At 50.5% G+C, this 18,864-nt stretch overlaps 1 pseudogene; it reads right to left on the minus strand.

Annotated features, from left to right (window-relative positions):
- Positions 1-9,621: 9,621 nt before the first annotated feature.
- On the minus strand, positions 9,622-10,275 carry LOC141409110 (small ribosomal subunit protein uS9-like; annotated as a pseudogene).
- Between the last annotated feature and the right edge of the window lie 8,589 nt (positions 10,276-18,864).

An 18,864-nucleotide genomic window follows, 5' to 3' on the forward strand; every position in this document is an offset into this window, starting at 1 on the left:
CCACCACCTATAGGGAGGGTCTGACCAAGCCTAATTGCAATAGAGGGCAGTCTAACCCCAGAAACCTGCGCTTGGGTGCCCCTTCCTCCTAGGGACTGAGTGGAGGGGAAACTGAGGCTGGCTGAGTTGGAGAGATTCAAACTCAGGGCAAGGGTGGGAGGCGGTGGTCACCCTCCCCCCGCTTAACCCTTGCACTCTCGGTGCCACTGGGAGATTTCTGCTGTGCGGGGGACAGGGAGGGTCTCGGCCGCTAGGAAAGGAGTTATTTTTAGAGGGCGCTTTGCTGTCTCCTCCCGGCAAAGGCCGAGACCCGAGGCGCTGGGTATGGGGGGGTTCGGGGGCAGGTGTTGGAGGGGGCTTTGCCACGTGTCCTGGTTAATTATAACCGGGCGTCTCGGGTGTCCCTGGGCCTCACCTCCTTACAAGGGCAGCCACGGGGCCCTGGGTGGCTGCTCCCACCTCCCGGGGAAGGGGGCTGGGCAGCGATGCGGTTCAGAGTGCCAGTGCCAGACTCGCGCAGATCTGGGCATAGCAAGCACTCTGGGCACCTCGGCTGTGACCAAGGACTTCCAGGGCTGAGAGGGAGGTTCTATGGAGGCGGGTACAGTATAGAGGAAGCCGCTTTCTCCTCCTGGGACGCGCCAAGATTGCAGGCTGATTGGGTCTCCTCCTCCAGGGAGCTCCCAGGATTGTGAAGAAAAGAATGTCCCTTCCTTCCGGGTTCCTCCCTCTCCCAGGGTCTCCTGGGTCTCCTTTGTATCTTCTTAGGCAGGTGAGGACTGGCTTAGAGAAAGGGAGCCTCTCTGCCTCTCCCCCAGACTCCTGATCTGAGGGAGGAGGGGAGAGGGGTGCTTTAGAAATGTTACACGGGGCCCAGCCCTTTCCCAGCAAGCTCAGATCGGCAAGGGTCTCCTTCATGGTTATGGAAACTGAGGCCCAGAAAACTAAGTGGAACTGGTCTCAAAACAATAATCGATCAGGCACTTCCTGAGGCTACAACAAAACACAAAACCCCTACCCTCCTGGAGGTGATATTTCAAGAGGGTCACAGAGGAGGGAACAGCACAGCAGCAGGGGAGGTCGAGGCAGGCCTCTTTGGGAAGGTGACATCTGAGCAGAGACCTGAAGGAGAGCAGGGAGCCAGCCATGTGTGGATCTGGGGGGAACAGCAGGTGCAAAGGCGCTGAGGTGAGAATGGCTGGACTCATCTGAGGACAGACAGGAAGGAGGCCAGGGAGCTGGAGCAGATGGGGCCAAGGAGAGAGTGGGAGGAAGAAGATGAGGTTGGAGGGGGGCCAGGAGGAGACCCATCATGCCCGAGGGGCTGTGGGAGGAGTTTTAATCCCATTGTGATTGACAGTGATAATGTTAGATGGGCGGGGCTCAGGCCCTTAGTAATCCCAGTACTTTGGGAGGCAGAGGCAGAGGAGGGCGGATCACTTGAAGCCAGGATTTCAAGACCAGCCTGGCCAACATGGTGAAACCCCATCTCTACTAAAAATACAAAAGTTAGCCGGGTGTGGTGGCACATGCCTGTAATCCCAGCTAGCTGGGAGGCTGAGGCATAAGAATTGCTTGAACCTAGGAGGCAGAGGTTGCAGTGAGCTGAGATGGAGCCATTGCACTAAAAAAAAAAAAAAAAGAAAGAAAGAAAGAAAAAGAAAATGTTCAATGAACCAGGCATAAAAAGACAGACATCACATGTTATTTGTGGGATCTAAAAATCAAAACAAGGAGGCTGAGGCAGGAGGATTGCTTGAGCTCAGGAGTTCAAGACCAGCCTGGCCAACATGGTGAAACCCTGTCTCTACTAAAAATATAAAAATTAGTTGGACATGGTGGTACACATCTGTAGTTGCAGCTACTCAGGAGGCTGAGATGGGAGGATCACTTGAGCCTAGGGAAGTGAGGCTGCAGTGAGCTGTGATCGTGCCGCTGTACTCCAGCCTTGGTGACAGAGTGAGACTGTGTCAAAAAAAAGATAAAATAAATAAAATAAAATTCAAACAATTGAACTCAGGGAGACAGAGCAGAAAGATGGACACCAGAGGCTGGGAAGGGTAATAGGCCAGGTGCGGTGGCTCACACCTGCAATCCCAGCACTTTGGGAAGCCAAGGAGGAAGGATTCCTTGAGCCTAGGAGTTTGAGACCAGCCTTGGCAACATAGCTAAACCCTGTCTCTGCAAAAAATACAAAAAACTACAAAAATTAGCTGGGCGTAGTGGAGTGCACCTGTGGTCCCAGCTACTCAGGAGGCTGAGGTAGGAGGATTGCTCGAACCCAGGTAGTTGAGGCTGCAGTGAGCTGTGATCGAGCCACTGCTACACTCCAACCTGGGCAAGAGAGTGAGACCCTGTCTCACGCACGCAAAACTTAATTAATTAAAATAAAATAACTAAAGGAGTATAATCGGATGGTTTGTAATACAAAGGATAAATGTTTGAGAAGATGGATACCCCATTCTCCATGATGTGATTATTACAAGTTGCATGCCTGGATCAAAACACTTCATGTACCCCATAAATATACACACCTACTAAATACCCACAAAAAATTTTTTAGAATAATTTTTTAAAATATTAAATGGAAAAAATCATCATCATCATCCCACTGTGAGATTGACTGGAGACACTGAGGGTCATAAGCAGGGAAGAGACTGGATCCATGCCACACACATTTTGGGTGGCACAGCCCAGCCACACCCTGTGGGAAGGTTTGATTTTTTTTTTTTTTTTTTTTTTTTGAGACAGAGTCTAGTTCTGTCACCCAGGCTGGAGGGCAGTGGCGCCATCTCGGCTCACTGCAAGCTCCGCCTCCTGGGTTCATGCCATTCTCCTGCCTCAGCCTCCAGAGTAGCTGGGAATACAGGTGCCTGCCACCACGCCCGGCTATTTTTTTTTTTTTTTTTTTGTATTTTTAGTAGAGACTGGGTTTCACCGTATTAGCCAGGATGGGCTCGATCTCCTGACCTCGTGATTCGCCTGCCTCGGTCTCCCAAAGTGCTGCGATTACAGGCGTGAGCCACCGCGCACGGCCGATTTATTTATTTATTTATTTATTTATTTATTTATTTATTTATTTTGAGACGAAGTCTTGCTCTGTCATCCAGGCTGTAGTGCAGTGGCGCGATCTCGGCTCACTGCAACTTCTGCCTCCCGGGTTCAAGCAATTCTCCTGCCTCAGCCTTCGGAGTAGCTGGGACTACAGGCATGCGCCACCACGCCCGGCTAATTTTTGTATTTTTAGTAGAGAAGGGGTTTCGCCATGTTGGCCAGGCTGGTCTCGAACTCCTACCTCAGGTGATCCACCCGCCTCGGCCTCTCAAAGTACTGCGATTACAGGCGTGAGGCACCCTGCCCGGCCCATTTCACATTCTTTTTAGCCACACAGTGCCAGAAGCCCGTTCTATGTTTGGGGATTCCCCACTGTAAGCCCGCCTCCTTTGGAGAAGCCAAAGATGCCAGAAACTCAATTTCCCAGAATCCCTTGCAGCAATGGTCCAGGCAGGTGACCTGGGCTGAGCCAATCAACGTTCCAGCAGGACCTTGTGCCGTGAGCGCCCTCTGCTTTGAGTCTTAAAGAAACAATTGGGCCGGGCGCGGTGGCTCAAGCCTGTAATCCCAGCACTTTGGGAGGCCGAGACGGGCGGATCACAAGGTCAGGAGATCGAGACCATCCTGGCTAACATGGTGAAACCCCGTCTCTACTAAAAATACAAAAAAACTAGCCGGGCGAGGTGGCGGGCGCCTGTAGTCCCAGCTACTCGGGAGGCTGAGGCAGGAGAATGGCGCAAACCCGGGAGGCGGAGCTTGCAGTGAGCTGAGATCCGGCCACTGCACTCCAGCCTGGGCGACAGAGCGAGACTCCGTCTCAAAAAAAAAAAAAAAAAAAAAAAAAAAAAAAAAAAAAAAAGAAACAATTGGCCGTGGGGAGCTTTACAACCCTCATCACCTATTTTCATCCCACCTCCCCAGAGCCCGACTGTCCATCCGACCTCTGCCCCTCCACTGCCCACACTAACTCAAGACCCCCTCCACTGTCCCTCCTGCCCCAACTTCCTCCCTAGACTCCAGCCCCAGTCTTTCCCACTCCCACCTAAACCCTGCCTGCTGACCTCGTCTCCTCAGAACTTGCCATGTCTCCCCAGTGCCCTCAAGGTAAATGAGTATTTGCTGACTAAGTAAATAATAGTAACCTTATCTGGCAAATGTAGGCGACAGTAACCACTACCCAGCTTAAATAGAAAGGACTCTGCTATCGGCCAGGCGCGGTGGTTCACGCCTCTAATCCCAGCACTTTGGGAGGCCGAGGCGGGCGGATCACGAGGTCAGGAGATCGAGACCATCCTGGCTAACACGGTGAAACCCTGTCTCTACTAAAAAAAAAAAAAAAAAAATTAGCCGGCCATGGTGGCAGGCGCCTGTCGTCCCAGCTACCCGGAGGGTGGGCGGGGGTTGACTGAGGCAGGAGAATGGCGTGAACCTGGGAGACGGAGCTTGCAGTGAGCCAAGATCGCGCCACTGCACTCCAGCCTGGGCGACAGAGCGAGACTCTGTTTTTTTTTTTTTTTTTTTTTTTTTTTTTTTTTGAGACGGAGTCTCACGCTGTTGCCCAGGCTGGAGTGCAGTGGCGCGATCTCGGCTCACTGCAAGCTCCGCCTCCCGGGTTCACGCCATTCTCCTGCCTCAGCCTCCTGAGTAGCTAGGACTACAGGCGCCCACCACCGCGCCCAGCTAATTTTTTGTATTTTTAGTAGAGACGGGGTTTCACTGTGGTCTCGATCTCCTGACCTTGTGATCCGCCCGCCTCGGCCTCCCAAAGTGCTGGGATTACAGGCTTGAGCCACCGCGCCCGGCCGAGACTCTGTTATTATATATTAGGACTCTGTTATCATAAATTAGGCACTAACAAAATCGTTGGAAGGGCTGAAGAAACACTGCTCGGGCCCCAGAACTACTTTCCTACTTTCCTTCTGGAAAATCTAGTCTTTAGCTTTTCAGCCTCTTCATTGACAGGAGAATGTGCTAGAAGGAGGTTATCATGGACGTTAAACAGCCATTCCACAAACAAGCTTTTGTTTGCTTTTTAGACATGGGTTCTTAATGGGGTCTTGCTATGTTGCTCAGGCTGGAGCAGAGTAGCTATTCATAGGCACAATCATAGTGCACTGCAACCTCCAATTCCAAGCCTCAAGCAATCCTCCCGCTTCAGCCTCCCGAGTAGCTGGGACTACAGGCGCGCCCCGCCATGCCAGGCCCTGATAGTTAACTTTTATTGAATACACCTATATGTCAAGTACTGTGCTAAGTGCTTTACATATGTTGACTTATGTTACCCAGGCTGGAGTGCACTCCATTCCCAGGCAGCCCTGCCCTCAAACCCTGTCTTACTCTTAAACATCTCATCTGTCTCTGTCCCTACCCTCAGGAAGAGGCTGCCACCTCCAGGAGAGACTCTGGGAGGGCAGCACTCCACCCCCATGGCCCACCACCCTGTAAGGCCCTCCCCCATCCACTCCTCAAATCCCATTCCCAAACCGGGCCATTTACGATGCCATTTTTTTTTTTTTTTTTTTGAGACGCAGTCTCGCTCTGTCACCCAGGCTGGAGTGCAGTGGCGCGATCTCGGCTCACTGCAAGCTCCGCCTCCCGGGTTCACGCCATTCTCCTGCCTCAGCCTCCCGAGTAGCTGGGACTACAAGCGCCCGCCACCATGCCTGGCTAATTTTTTGTATTTTTAGTAGAGACGGGGTTTCACCGTGTTAGCCAGGATGGTCTCCATCTCCTGACCTCGTGATCCGCCCGCCTCGGCCTCCCAGAGTGCTGGGATTACAGGCGTGAGCCACTGCGCCCGGCCAATTTTCATATTTTTAATAGAGATGGGGTTTCACCATGTTGGCCAAGCTAGTCTTGAACTCCTGGCCTCGAGTGATCCGTCCATCTCAGCCTCCCAAAGTGCTGGGATTACAGGCATGAGCCACTGCACCTGGCCTCAGATCAATCAATTTTATCAAATTAGCTATACATTTCCCTGTAGGTGCTGCTTTAGCTTTATCCCAGGTTGTTTTTTGTTTTGTTTTAACCATTTTTGTTTTTTTCTTTATGTTGTTTGTTTGTTTAGAGACAGGATCTCACTCTGTCTCCCAGGCTGGAATGCAGTGGTGTGATCCTGGCTCATTGCAGCCTCCATCTCCTGAGCTCAGTGATCCTCCCACCTCTGCCTCCTCAGTAGCTGGGACCACAGATGCATGCCACCACGCCCGGCTAATTTTTGTATCTTTTGTAAAGACACAGTCTTGCTATGTTGCCCAGCCTGGTCTTGAACTCCTGACCTCAAGCAATCCTCCTGCCTCACCCTCCCAAAGTGCAGGGATTGCAGGTGTGAGCCACCATACCACCTGGCCTGGTTTTTGTTTTTTTTTTGTTTTTTTGGGTTTTTTTTTTTGAGCTGAAGTCTCGCTCTGTCACCCAGGCTGGAGTGCAATAACGCGATCTCAGCTCACTGCAAGCTCCACCTCCCGGGTTCATGCCATTCTCCTGCCTCAGCCTCCCAAGTAGCTGGAACTACAGGTGCCTGCCACCACACATGGCTAAATGTTTTATGTGTTTTTAGTAGACAGGGTTTCACTGTGTTAGCCTGGATGGTCTGGAACTCCTGACCTCGTGATCTGCCCACCTCGGCCTCCCAAAGTGCTGGGATTACAGGCATGAGCCACCGCACCTGGCCCATACCTGGCCTGTTTTTATGTTCTATTATCGTTTCAAATGTATTCTTTTTATTGGAACTGTTATATTTGGAGTGTATAGATATTCACACTTATTCATATTTTATTTTCTCAAATTTACTTTTTTTTTTTTTTTTGAGATGGAGTTTCACTCTTGTTGCCCAGGCTGGAGTGCAATGGCGTGATCTCAGCTCACCGCAACCTCCACCTCACAGGTTCAAGCGATTCTCCTGCCTTAGCCTCCTGAGTAGCTGGGATTACAGGCATGCGCCACCATGCCTGGCTAATTTTTGTATTATTAGTAGAGACAGGGTTTCACCATGTTGGCCAGGTTAGTCTCGAACTCCTGACCTCGTGATCCGGCCGCCTCAGCCTCCCAAAGTGTTGGGATTACAGGCGTGAGCCACCACGCCCGGCCAAATTTACTCTTTTTTTTTTTTTTTTTTTTGAGACAGTCTCGCTTAGTCGCCCAGGCTGGAGTGCAGAGGCGCGATCTCGGCTCACTGCAAGCTCCGCCTCCCGGGTTCACGCCATTCTCCTGCTTCAGCCTCCCGAGTAGCTGGGACTACAGGCGCCCACCGCCTCGCCCGGCTAATTTTTTGCATTTTTAGTAGAGACGGGGTTTCACAGTGTTAGCCAGGATGGTCTCGATCTCCTGACCTTGTGATCCGCCCGCCTCGGCCTCCCAAAGTGCTGGGATTACAGGCGTGAGCCACCGCGCCCGGCCGAATTTACTCTTTTTATTGAAGCAAAATTTCCACCTCCCCTCCCCTCCCCTCCCCTCCCCTCCCCTCCCCTCCCCTTCCCTCCCCTTCCCTCCCCTCCCCTCCCTTCCTCCTTCCCTTCCCCTTCCCTTCCCCTTCCCTTCCCCTTCTCTTTCCTTCCCTTCCCATTATCCCAGCACTTTTGGAGGCCAAGGTGGGTAGATCATGAGGTCAGGAGTTCAAGACCAACCTCGCCAAGATGGTGAAACCCCATCTCTACTAAAAATACAAAAAAATTAGCCAGGTGTGGTGGTGGATGCCTGTAATCTCAGCTACTCAGGAGGCTGAGGCAGAGAACTGCTTGAACCCAGGAGGCAGAGGTTACAGTGAGCCAAGATCAAGCCATTGCATTCTAGCCTAAGCAACAAGATTGAAACTCTGTCTCAAAAAAAAAAAGCCAGGCGCGGTGGCTCACGCCTGTAATCCCAGCACTTTGGGAAGCCGAGGTGGGTGGATCACCTGAGGTCAGGCGTTCGAGACCAGCCTGGCCAACATGGTGAAACCCCATCTCTACTAAAAACACAAAAGTTAGCTGGGTGTGGTGGCATGTGCCTGTAGTCCCAGCTACTCGGAGGCTGAGGCAGGAGAATCGCTTGAACCTGGCGGTGGAGGTTGCAGTGAGCTGAGATCGCACCACTGTACTCCAGCCTGGGCGACAGAGCATCTCAAAAAAAGAAAAAGAAAGTAAATAAAACCGTTCTCCTGGCTTTTTACACCATAGATTAGCTTTGCCTATTTGTTGAACTTCATATAAATAAAATCATACAGGATGGCTGCTCATTTGTCTGATTTCTTTTTTTTTTTTTGAGACAGAGTCTCGACCTGTCACCCAGGCTGGAGTGCAGTGGCCTGATCTCAGTCGACTGCAACCCTCCACCTCCTAGGTTCAAGCGATTCTCCTGCCTCAGCCTTCTGAGTAGCTAGATTACAGATGCATGCCACCACACCTGACTAATTTTTGTATTTTTAGTAGAGGCTTCACCATGTTGGTCAGGCTGGTCTCGAACTACCGACCTCGTGATCTGCTTGCCTCAGCCTGCAAAGTGCTGGGATTACAGGCGTGAGTGACTGCACCCAGCCCATTTGTGTGATTTATTTTGCTCAACTTTCTGTCTCTTGAGATTCCTTTTTTTCTTTCTTTTTTTTTTTTTTTTGTACAGATGGGGTGGGTCTTGCTATGTTGCCCAGGCTGATCTTGAACACCCAGCCTCAAATGAGCCTACGGCCTCCAATTCCAGTGCTCCAGCCTTAGCCTCCCAAAGTGCTGGTATGGCAGGAGAATAGGTAATTAGGATAACTGGGATTTCATCAGGTACAGCCAGTTTGCATAAGCAACAGAATAGCAGGTGCAGCCAGTTGATATAGTCAGGAGAGCCACAGGTTCAGACAGGCTATATCCTCCCTCCCATGATAATAAGCCACTTCAGCCTCTGATTGACTGCGAGCCAGGTCTCCACTTGGGCTGTGATTGGTCGTGAGCCAATCCTTCATAGCGTGTAACCAATTGGAGGCCTCTGAAGGGCACCTAGGGGTGTTGCTGGGTCCTTTTTAGCTTAATAAAAACCCTAACTGGCAGGCCTGGTGCAGTGGCTCACCTGTAATCCCAGTACTTTGGGAGGCCAAGGCGGTCAAATCACTCGGGATCTGGAGTTTCGGATCAGTCTAGCCAACATGGTGAAACTCCGTCTCTACTAAAAGTACGATAATTAGCTGGGCGTGGTGGCGCGTCCCTGGTGGCTTGTGCACCCAGGGATTGTCCTTGGAGTCCCAGCTACTCAGGAGGCTGAGGTAGGAGAATCATGTGAATGCGGGAGGCAGAGGTTGCAGTGAGCTGAGATTGTGTCACTGCACTCCAGCCTGGGCGACAGAGCAAGACTCCGTCTCAAAAAGAACCCTAATTGGGGAGGCGCTCAAGCCCGCTCCCACTCTGTGAATTGTCTTGGATAAATCTCTGCTTTGTCTTTTGTTGCTTCGTTCTTCTTTTTTTTTTTTTCTTTTTTCTTTTTAGTGAAACACAGTACCCCAAAATGCAATAGCTTTTATTTATTTATTTATTTTTTATTTTTTTGACTCTCACTCTGAGACCCAGGCTGGAGTGCGGTGGGGCGATCTTGGCGCACTGCAACTTTACCTCCCAGGTTCAAGCGATTCTCCTGCCTCAGGCTCCGGAGTAGCTGGGTTACAGGTGTGCACCACCACGCCCAGCGAATTTTTTTTCCTTGAAATTTTAAAATCCTTCAAAAACTTCATTATACAGGTGAATTTTGATCGTCATGATGGGCTTATCGGTAGGATCTCTGGTAACGAGCACGGGCACCAGGGCCTCCAAACTTTTTGGACTCACAGCGACGGGGATCAGCTACCAGCAGGGTCTGGTCATACTGGATGAGGATGTCTTTGATCTCCTTCTTGGAAGCCTCATCCACATATTTCTGGTAATAGGCCACCAGGGCTTTGGAGATGGACTGATGGATAGCATAAATCTAGGCCACGTGACCACCACCCTTCACATGGACGTGGATGTCCACACCAGCAAATCGCTCCTTGCCGAGAAGCAGAACTGGCTCCAGCAGCTTCTATGGTTGTGTGCATGGCTCCATCATCTCCAGGAGCCGCCTGTTCACCTTGATGAGGTCATTGCCGCGTTTGCAGCCCACCACAGCTGTGGCTGTCTTCTTGCGACCGAAGACCTGCACAGACTGCAGTAGGCCCTTGGACCACATGGCTGCGAGCGTGAACTAGAGACCCTCACCACGTGAGGTGGTGCCGCAACCGGAAAAAAAAAAAAAAAAAAAAAAGGTAATTTTTTTTTTTTTTTTTTTTTGAGAGGGAATTTTGCCCTTGTTGCCCAGGCTGGAGTGCAATGACGTGATCTCAGCTCACTGCAACCTCTGCCTCCCCCGGTTCAAGCAATTCTCCAGCCTCAGCCTCCCAAGTAGCTGGGATTATAGGCATGTGCCACCACACCTGACTACTTTTTGTATTTTTAGTAGAGACGGATTTTCACCATGTTGGCCAGGCTAGTCTCAAACTCCTGACCTCAGGTGATCCACCCACCTCGACCTCCCAAAGTGCCAGGATTACAGGAATGAGCCACTGTGCCTGGCTTTTTTTTTTTTTTTTTTTTTTTAACATTTTTGGTTTATGGTTTTTTACATTTTATTTTGGTATATTTTTATTTTGGAGATAGGTTCTCACCTCTTGCCCCACTCTTTTTCACCCAGGCTGGAATTCAGTGGTGCCATCATAGCTCACTGCAGCCTTGACCTCTGGGGCTCCCACCTCAGTCTCCCAAGTAGCTAGAACTACAGGTGTGCGCCACCACACTTGGCTCATTTTAACTTTTTTTTTTTTGGTAGAGATGGGGATCTTGCTATATTGCCCAGGCTGGTCTCAAACTCCTGGTCTCAAGCAACTCCTGCCTTGGCCTCTCAAAGTGCTGGGATTACAGGTGTGAGCCACCATGCCTGGTCAATAGCTCTAAAATGGATGTGCGGTTGGCTGAGTGTTGGCCAATGCCGGCTGGGCTCAGATGGGAAGCTCTGCTTCATATGGGAACCTTGTGGAGCGCAGACTGAGGGGAGAGGAACCTCTCAGAGGAAGCCCTTCTCATGGCCATGCTGAGATGCAGAAAGAAATGTTCAGGGTCTCTTGAGGCCTAAGCTCAAAACTGACACGACTGTCACTTATGCCCCTCTGCTATTGACCAAAGCAAGTCACATGGCCACACCCAAAGTCAAGGCCTGTCATTTTGTTCTCCTCCACAGGTAAGGATTATATCAGGTGTGCTTTTCTTTTCTTTTCTTTTCTTTTTTTGACACGGAGTCTGGCTTTGTCGCCCAGGCTGGAGTGCAGTGGCGCGATCTCGGCTCACTGCAAGCTCCGCCTCCCGGGTTCACGCCATTCTCCTGCCTCAGCCTCCGAGTAGCTGGGACTACAGGCGCGCACCACCACACCCGGCTAATTTTTTGTATTTTTAGTAGAGACGGGGTTTCACCGTGTTAGCCAGGATGGTCTCAATCTCCTGACCTCGTGATCCGCCCGCCTCGGCCTCCCAAAGTGCTGGGATTACAGGCGTGAGCCACCGCGCCCAGCCTTCTTTTTTTTTTTTTTTGAGACGAGTCTTGCTCTGTCGCCCAGGCTGGAGTGCAGTGGCGCCAGCTCGGCTCACTGCAAGTTCCGCCTCCCGGGTTCACGCCATTCTCCTGCCTCAGCCTCCCGAGTAGCTGGGACTACAGGCGCCCGCCACCACGCGTGGCTAATTTTTTTTTTTTTTTTTTTTTTTTTTTTTTTTTTTAGTGGAGACGGGGTTTCACCGTGGTCTTGATCTCCTGACCTTGTGATCTGCCCGCCTCGGCCTCCCAAAGTGCTGGGATTACAGGCGTGAGCCACCGCGCCTGGCAGGTGTGCTTTTCTTAAATGGGCCCACACACTGGTACATCCACACGCGATCCACATTCATGGAATATTTCTGGAAGGATATTGGAAACGGTCATCAGGTTTGCTTGCGGGAAGGGAGTCCGGGGATCAGGGTGAGATAACGCCTACTTTCACTCTGCAGTCTTTTATTCTCTATGAACGTTTTTTCTAACTGCATTCCTCTTTTTTTTTTTTTTTTTTTTTTTTTTTTTTGAGATGGAGTCTCATTCTGTTGCCCAAGCTGGAGTGGAGTGGTGCAATCTCAGCTCACTGGAACCTCCGTCTCCCGAGTTCAAGTGATTCTGCCTCAGCCTCCTGAGTAGCTGGGACTACTAGCACGTGCCACCATGCCTGGCTAATTTTTTGTGTGTGTTTTTAGTAGAGATGGGATTTCACCATGTTGGCCGGGCTGGTCTCAAACTCCTGACCTCAAGTGATCCACCTGCCTCAGCCTCCCAAAGTGCTGGGATGACATGTGTGAGCCATTGCTCCTAGCCATTATTTTTTAAATTAAAAAATTATGGCCAGAAGGTGAAATAGAAAAGCTCCTGCCCGGAGATCGAGACCATCCTGGCTAACATGGCGAAACCCGGTCTCTACTAAAAACACAAAAAATTAGCCGGGCGAGGTGGCGGCGCCTGTGGTCCCAGCTACTCGGGAGGCTGAGGCAGGAGAATGGCGGGAACCCGGGAGGCGGAGCTTGCAGTGAGCTGAGATCTGGCCACTGCACTCCAGCCTGGGCGACAGAGCGAGACTCCGTCTCAAAAAAAAAAAAAAAAAAAAGAAAAGCTCCTGCCCTATGTACCCATTTTCCTGACATGGAAAACTAAGGCCTTAAGGGATAGGGTGGAGTATTTGTTGAATGCCATATTGGATATGCAAGCAGTTTCTCCTCTCTGAGCCTCAGTTTTTTTTTTTTGTTTTTTGTTTTTTGCTTTTTTTTTTTGAGACAGGCGCTCACTCTGTCACCCAGGCTGGAGTGCTTTGGTATGATCATAGCTCACTGTAGCCTCAGACTCCTGGGCTCAAGCAGTCCCTCTGCTTCAGCCTCCTGAGTAGCTGAGACCATGTGTGAAACATCATGTGTGGCTAATTTAAATTTTTTTTTTTTTTTTGTCAGGCGCAGTGGCTCATGCCTGTAGTCCCAGCACTTTGGGAGGCCAAGGCCGGCAGATCACCTGAGGTCAGGAGTTTGAGACCAGCCTGGCCAACATGGTGAAACCCCGTGTCTACTAAAAATACAAAAAAATTAGCCAGGTGTGCTTCCTGTAATCCTAGCTACTCAGGAGGCTGAGGCAGGAGAATTGCTTTAACTCAGGACACGGAGGTTACAGTGAGCCAAGATTATACCACTGCACTCCAGCCTGGGCAACAGAGTAAGACTCCATCTCAAAATAAATAAATAACAAATAAAATAATTTTTTTTTTTTTTGTAGAGACAGGTTTGCCCTATGTTGCCCAAGTTGGTCTCAAACTTCTAGGCTCAAGTAATCCTCCTGCCTCGGCCTCCTGAAGCACTGGAATTACAGGTATGAGTCACCACATCCAGCCAGTTCCCTCATTTTTAGGTGGGGCTGGTAATATTGCCTACCTTGAGGAGTCAGCTACAAAGATTCTGGGGCTCTGCTACTCCTTGGCTGTGTGACCTTAGATAAGTTACTCAGCCTCTCTGTGCCTCATTTTTTTTCACCTGTGGAATGGAGCAAATCATGGCAGCTGGTGTGAGTATTAACAATTTGCATATAGGAGTTGGTACAGGGCCATTCTGGGGTAAGAACTCAAACATCAGCTGTCGTTGGTGTAGTGCAAAAGTACTTGGAACAGGGCTGGCCTAAAGGAAGGTTTTCCTGGCCAGGTGCGGTGGCACTTTGGGAGGCCAAGGCAGGCGGATCACAAGGTCAGGAGATCAAGCCCATCCTGGCTAACACGGTGAAACCCTATCTCTATTAAAAATATAAAAAATTAGCTGGGTGTGGTGGCACACACCTGTAGTCCCAGCTACTCAGGAGGCTGAGGCAGGAGAATCGTTTGAACCTGGGAGGCAGAGGTTGCAGTGAGCCGAGATCACACCGCTGCATTCCAGATGGGGCGAAAGAGCAAGACTCCATCTCAAAAAAAAAAAAAAAAAAAAAAAACAAAACACACACACACAAAACAAAACAAAAAACAGGAAAGATTTATCCTTAGTTAACACTTTCTTCTTCTTTCAATCTTTATCTCATTTAATCTTCACCGCAACGCTGTGTGATGAGTGTGATCATTCCTGTTTTACAGATGAGGAAACAGAGGCTCAGCCAGAGATCATTGTTCCCCCAGTTTACATGGAACAGAAATGGCAGGGCCAGGATTTAAACCTAGATTTGCCTGGCTCCCTCCTGGCCTTCATCCCCTGCCCTCCCCCAACACACATAGTATTTACCGGGTGCTACCCTGTTCTAAGCTTTTTCTGAGGGATTATACATTAATCCTCACCACAGCCTCAAAATAGGGTACCCTGTGAGTCCCGTTTGACAGACCAGAAATCTGAGGTCCAGAGAGTTTGCTTCTTGGCTTAGAGGGTCACACAGCTAGCAAATTACCCAGCTGAGATTCATACCTGGGCTGCCTGGCTCCAGTCCCTGCACTGCCTTGTGGTAAGCGTGTGGCAGATCCAGATCCAATGTCCAGTGTCCTGAGGCCAAAAAAATGGGGGGGCAGGGGGAAGGGCTTTGCTGCCCCTCAATCCTGTGCTGTAGAAATAGCTGGAGCTAGCACTTTGGGAGGCTGAGGCGGGTGGATCACCTGAGGTCAGGAGTTCGAGACCAGCCTGGCCAACATGGCGAAACCCTGTCTCTACTAAAAATACAAAAATTAGCTGGGCATGGTGGCACACACCTGTAATCCCTGTAAGCTACTCTGGAGGCTGAGGCAGGAGAATTTCTTGAACCTGGGAGATGGAGGTTTCAGTGAGCCAAAATCACGCCATTGCACTCCAGCCTGGCTGACACAGAGAGAGAGAGAAATGCTGTCTTTTTTTAATTTTTATTATTTTATTTTATTTTATTTTATTTTATTTTTTTTGAGATGGAGTCTCACGCTGTTGCCCAGGCTGGAGTGCAGTGGCGCGATCTCGGCTCACTGCAAGCTCCGCCTCCTGGGTTCACGCCATTCTCCTGCCTCAGCCTCCTGAGTAGCTAGGACTACAGGCGCCCGCCACCGCGCCCGGCTAATTTTTTTTGTATTTTTAGTAGAGATGGGGTTTCACTGTGGTCTCGATCTCCTGACCTTGTGATCCGCCCGCCTCGGCCTCCCAAAGTGCTGGGATTACAGGCTTGAGCCACCGCGCCGGGCTTTTTTTTTTTTTTTTTTTTTTTTGAGACGGAGGTTTCGCTCTTGTTGCCCAGATTGGAGTGCAATGGTGCGATCTCAGCTCAGTGCAACCTCTGCCTCCCCGGTTCAAGAGATTCTTCTGTCTCAGCCTCCTGATGAGCTGGGATTACAGGCGCATGCCACCATGCTCGGCTAATTTTTGTATTTTAAGTAGAGATAGAGTTTCATCATATGGGTCAGGCTGGTCTCGAACTCCTGACCTCAGGTGATCCACCCGCCTCGGTCTCCCAAAGTGCTGGGATTACAGGCATGAGCCACCGTGTCCGGCGAGATGCTGTCTTAAAAAAAAAAAAAAGAGGCCGGGCGCGGTGGCTCACGCCTGTAATCCCAGCACTTTGGGAGGCCGAGACGGGCGGATCACGAGGTCAGGAGATCGAGACCATCCTGGCTAACATGGTGAAACCCCGTCTCTACTAAAAAATACAAAAAACTAGCCGGGCGAGGTGGCGGGCGCCTATAGTCCCAGCTACTCGGGAGGCTGAGGCAGGAGAATGGCATGAACCCGGGAGGCGGAGCTTGCAGTGAGCTGAGATCCAGCCACCGCACTCCAGCCTGGGTGACAGAGCGAGACTCCGTCTCAAAAAAAAAAAAAAAAAAAAAAAAAAAAAAAAAAAAAAAGAAAGAAAGAAAGAAAGAAAAGAAAAGAAAAGAAAGAAAAAGAAAAGAAGAAAGAGAAAGGAAGGAAGGAAAGAGCGAGCTGGAGCTTGGCGCAGTGGCTCATGCCTGTAATCCCCGGACTTTGGGAGGCCAAGGCAGGAGGATCGCTTGAGGTCAAAAGTTCAAGACCAGCCTGGGCAACAAAGGGAGACCCCCCACCCCCATCTTTACCAAAAATAACAAAAGTTAGCTGGGCATGGTGGTGCATTTGTAGTCCCAGCTACCTGGGACTTGGGAGGTTGAGGAGGGAGCATTGCTTGAATCCAGGAAATCGAGGCTGCAGTGAGCTATGATTTTGCCACTGTACTCCAGCCTGGGTGACAGAGTGACGCCTGCCTTTAAAAAAAGCTGGAGTAGGCCGGGTGTGGTGGCTCACGCCTGGAATCCCAGCACTCTGGGAGGTTGAAGTGGGTGGATCACCTGAGGTCAAGAGTTCAAGACCAGCCTGGCTAACATGGGGTAACCCCATCTCTACAAAAATACAAAAATTAGCCAGGCATGATGGCGGGTGCTTGTAATCCCAGCTACTCGGCAGGCTGGGGTGGGAGAATCGCTTGAACCTAGGAGGCAGAGGTTACACAGTGAGCCAAGATTGTGCCACTGGACAATAAAGCGAGACTCTGTCTTTAAAAAAAAAAAAAAAAAAAAAAAAAAAAAAAGCTGGATTAGTTAGGATATGAGTTCGAATTTTTATTTCCATGATTCAATCAGCACCCATTCTCCCAAATGCCTTGTCTGTGTTGGACCTGTGCTGGGTGGCACTGGGGACACAGTGGAGACTGACATGGCCCCTGGCCGCCTCCTCCCTTCTTGGGGCTCATAGTCTAATATGGGACGGGCCTGTACCCCAACACTGATGACCCAGAGTTGACAGGGCTGGACATGGGAGCCTAAGAGGCTGGAAACCTGGGATGTAAGAAAGGGCTTCCTGGAGGAGGAAGTATGAGCACTGGGGCTCAGACAATAGGGAAGTAGGGGGCACGATGGCTGCAATTCCCAGCGAGTGCGAATCTGTGCGGTGTCTGGCGTTTGGTCTACGGACCAGCAGCGCCCTCTGCTGGAGGCATCCCATAGTGCAGTGACCAGGGTACAGCGCGCATCGAACCAAATATGGATGGATGTATGTATGTATGTATGTATTTTTGAGATAGAGCTTCGCTTTTGTTGCCCAGGCTGGAGTGCAATGGCGTGATCTCGGCTCACTGCAACCTCCGCTTGTGGGGTTCAAGCGTTTCGCCTGACTCAGCCTCCCAAGTAGCTGGGATTACAGGCGTGTGCTACCACGGCCAGCTAATTTTGTATTTTTAGTAGAGATAGTTTCACCATGTTGGTCAGGCTGGTCTCGAACTCCTGACTTCAAGTGATCCACCAGCCTCGGCCTCCCAAAGTGCAGGGATTACAGGTGTGAGCCACTGTGCCGTCCTCAAGTTATATTAGAATCATGTCCATCCAGCTTTGGCCAGTTTACTATTCTAGGACTTGATTCCTTCATTCAGTCACAATTTACTGAGCACCAACTTTGCGCCAGGCTCTTGCTGAAGATACAGTGGTGACAATATAGAGCCCTGCCCTCAGAGCTGACAGTCAGTAGCAAGTATTTACTAAGTACTTTCTATGTGCGAGGCCCTGATAAAAGTACTGTCCTGGCTGGGCGCGGTGGCTCACGCCTGTAATTCCACCACTTTGGGAGGCTGAGGTGGGCGGATCACCTAAGATCAGGAGTTCACGATCAGCCTGGCTAACATGGTGAAACCGAGTCTCTACTAAAAATACAAAAATTAGCTAGGCATGATGGTGGGTGCCTATAATCCCAGCTACTCGGGAGGCTGAAACAGGAGAATGACTTGAACCCGGGAGGCGGAGGTTGCAGTGAGCCAAGAGAGCGCCATTGTACTCCAGCCTGGGCGACAGAGCAAGACTGTGTCTCAAAAAAAAAAAAAAAAGTACTGTCCCTGTATTAGTTAACATTCAATTCTCAAAGCCTTAGACTATTTCCATTTTATTGACTAGGAAAACTGAGGCACAGAGAGGTTAAGTTACTCGCCCAAGGCCTGCACAGCAAGTGAGTGCCAGAATCAGATTTGAACCCCAAGCCCAATTCTTAGATATCACATTCTCTTACCAATAACATAATGTATATTATATAACATAATGATGTGATATATATTATATAAAATAACTTTAGGGGCCGGGGGCGGTGGCTCACACCTATAATCCCAGCACTTTGGGAGGCCGAGGCGGGAGGATCACTTGAGGTCAGGAATTCGAGACGAACCTGGGCCGACATGGCGAAACCCCATCTCTACTAAAAATATAAAAAGTAGCCGGGCGTGGTGGTGGACAACTGTAGTCCCAGCTACTCAGCTGGCTGAGATGGGAGAATCGCTTGAACTTGGGAGGCGGAGGTTGCAGTGAGCCAAGATCGCATCACTGCGCTCCAGCCTGGGTGACAGAGCGAGACTCCCTCTCAATAAATAAAAAAAATTTAGGCCCTGAAAAGTTTTGTGAACAAAATCAAGAGGAGTATGTAATGTTTTGGTGGAAGGGTGCCATTTAGAAGGGGGCAATCAGGGAAGGCCTGCTGGAGGAGGTGGTCTTTGAGAAGAGACCTAAAGACAATGAGATCTGTGGGAAGAGAGATCGAAGCAGGCGATGCAAACAAGGAAAAGGCTCCGCGGCAGGCACTGCAAGAAAGCCACCGGTCTGGGATCTAACGTTTCCAAGGTTTTAGCTTCGCCAAGGCCCCTGCGCTGCAATCACCCTGATTCGAGGTGCCCTGGAGGTTACCCGCTCCGCGTGCGAAGTTCTGCCATTCCCGCGGGGCCGGAGCCACGAGGCTGAACTTCCCGCGGGCGGGGGGCGTGGCCGGCTCACCTGCGGGGGCATGGCTCCCAGCCGCCCCGCCCCTCGGAGGAGCCGCCCGCGGTCCC

This window comes from Macaca fascicularis, chromosome 19 (genome assembly GCF_037993035.2).
Source record: "Macaca fascicularis isolate 582-1 chromosome 19, T2T-MFA8v1.1".
NCBI classification, from domain to species: Eukaryota; Metazoa; Chordata; class Mammalia; order Primates; family Cercopithecidae; genus Macaca; species Macaca fascicularis.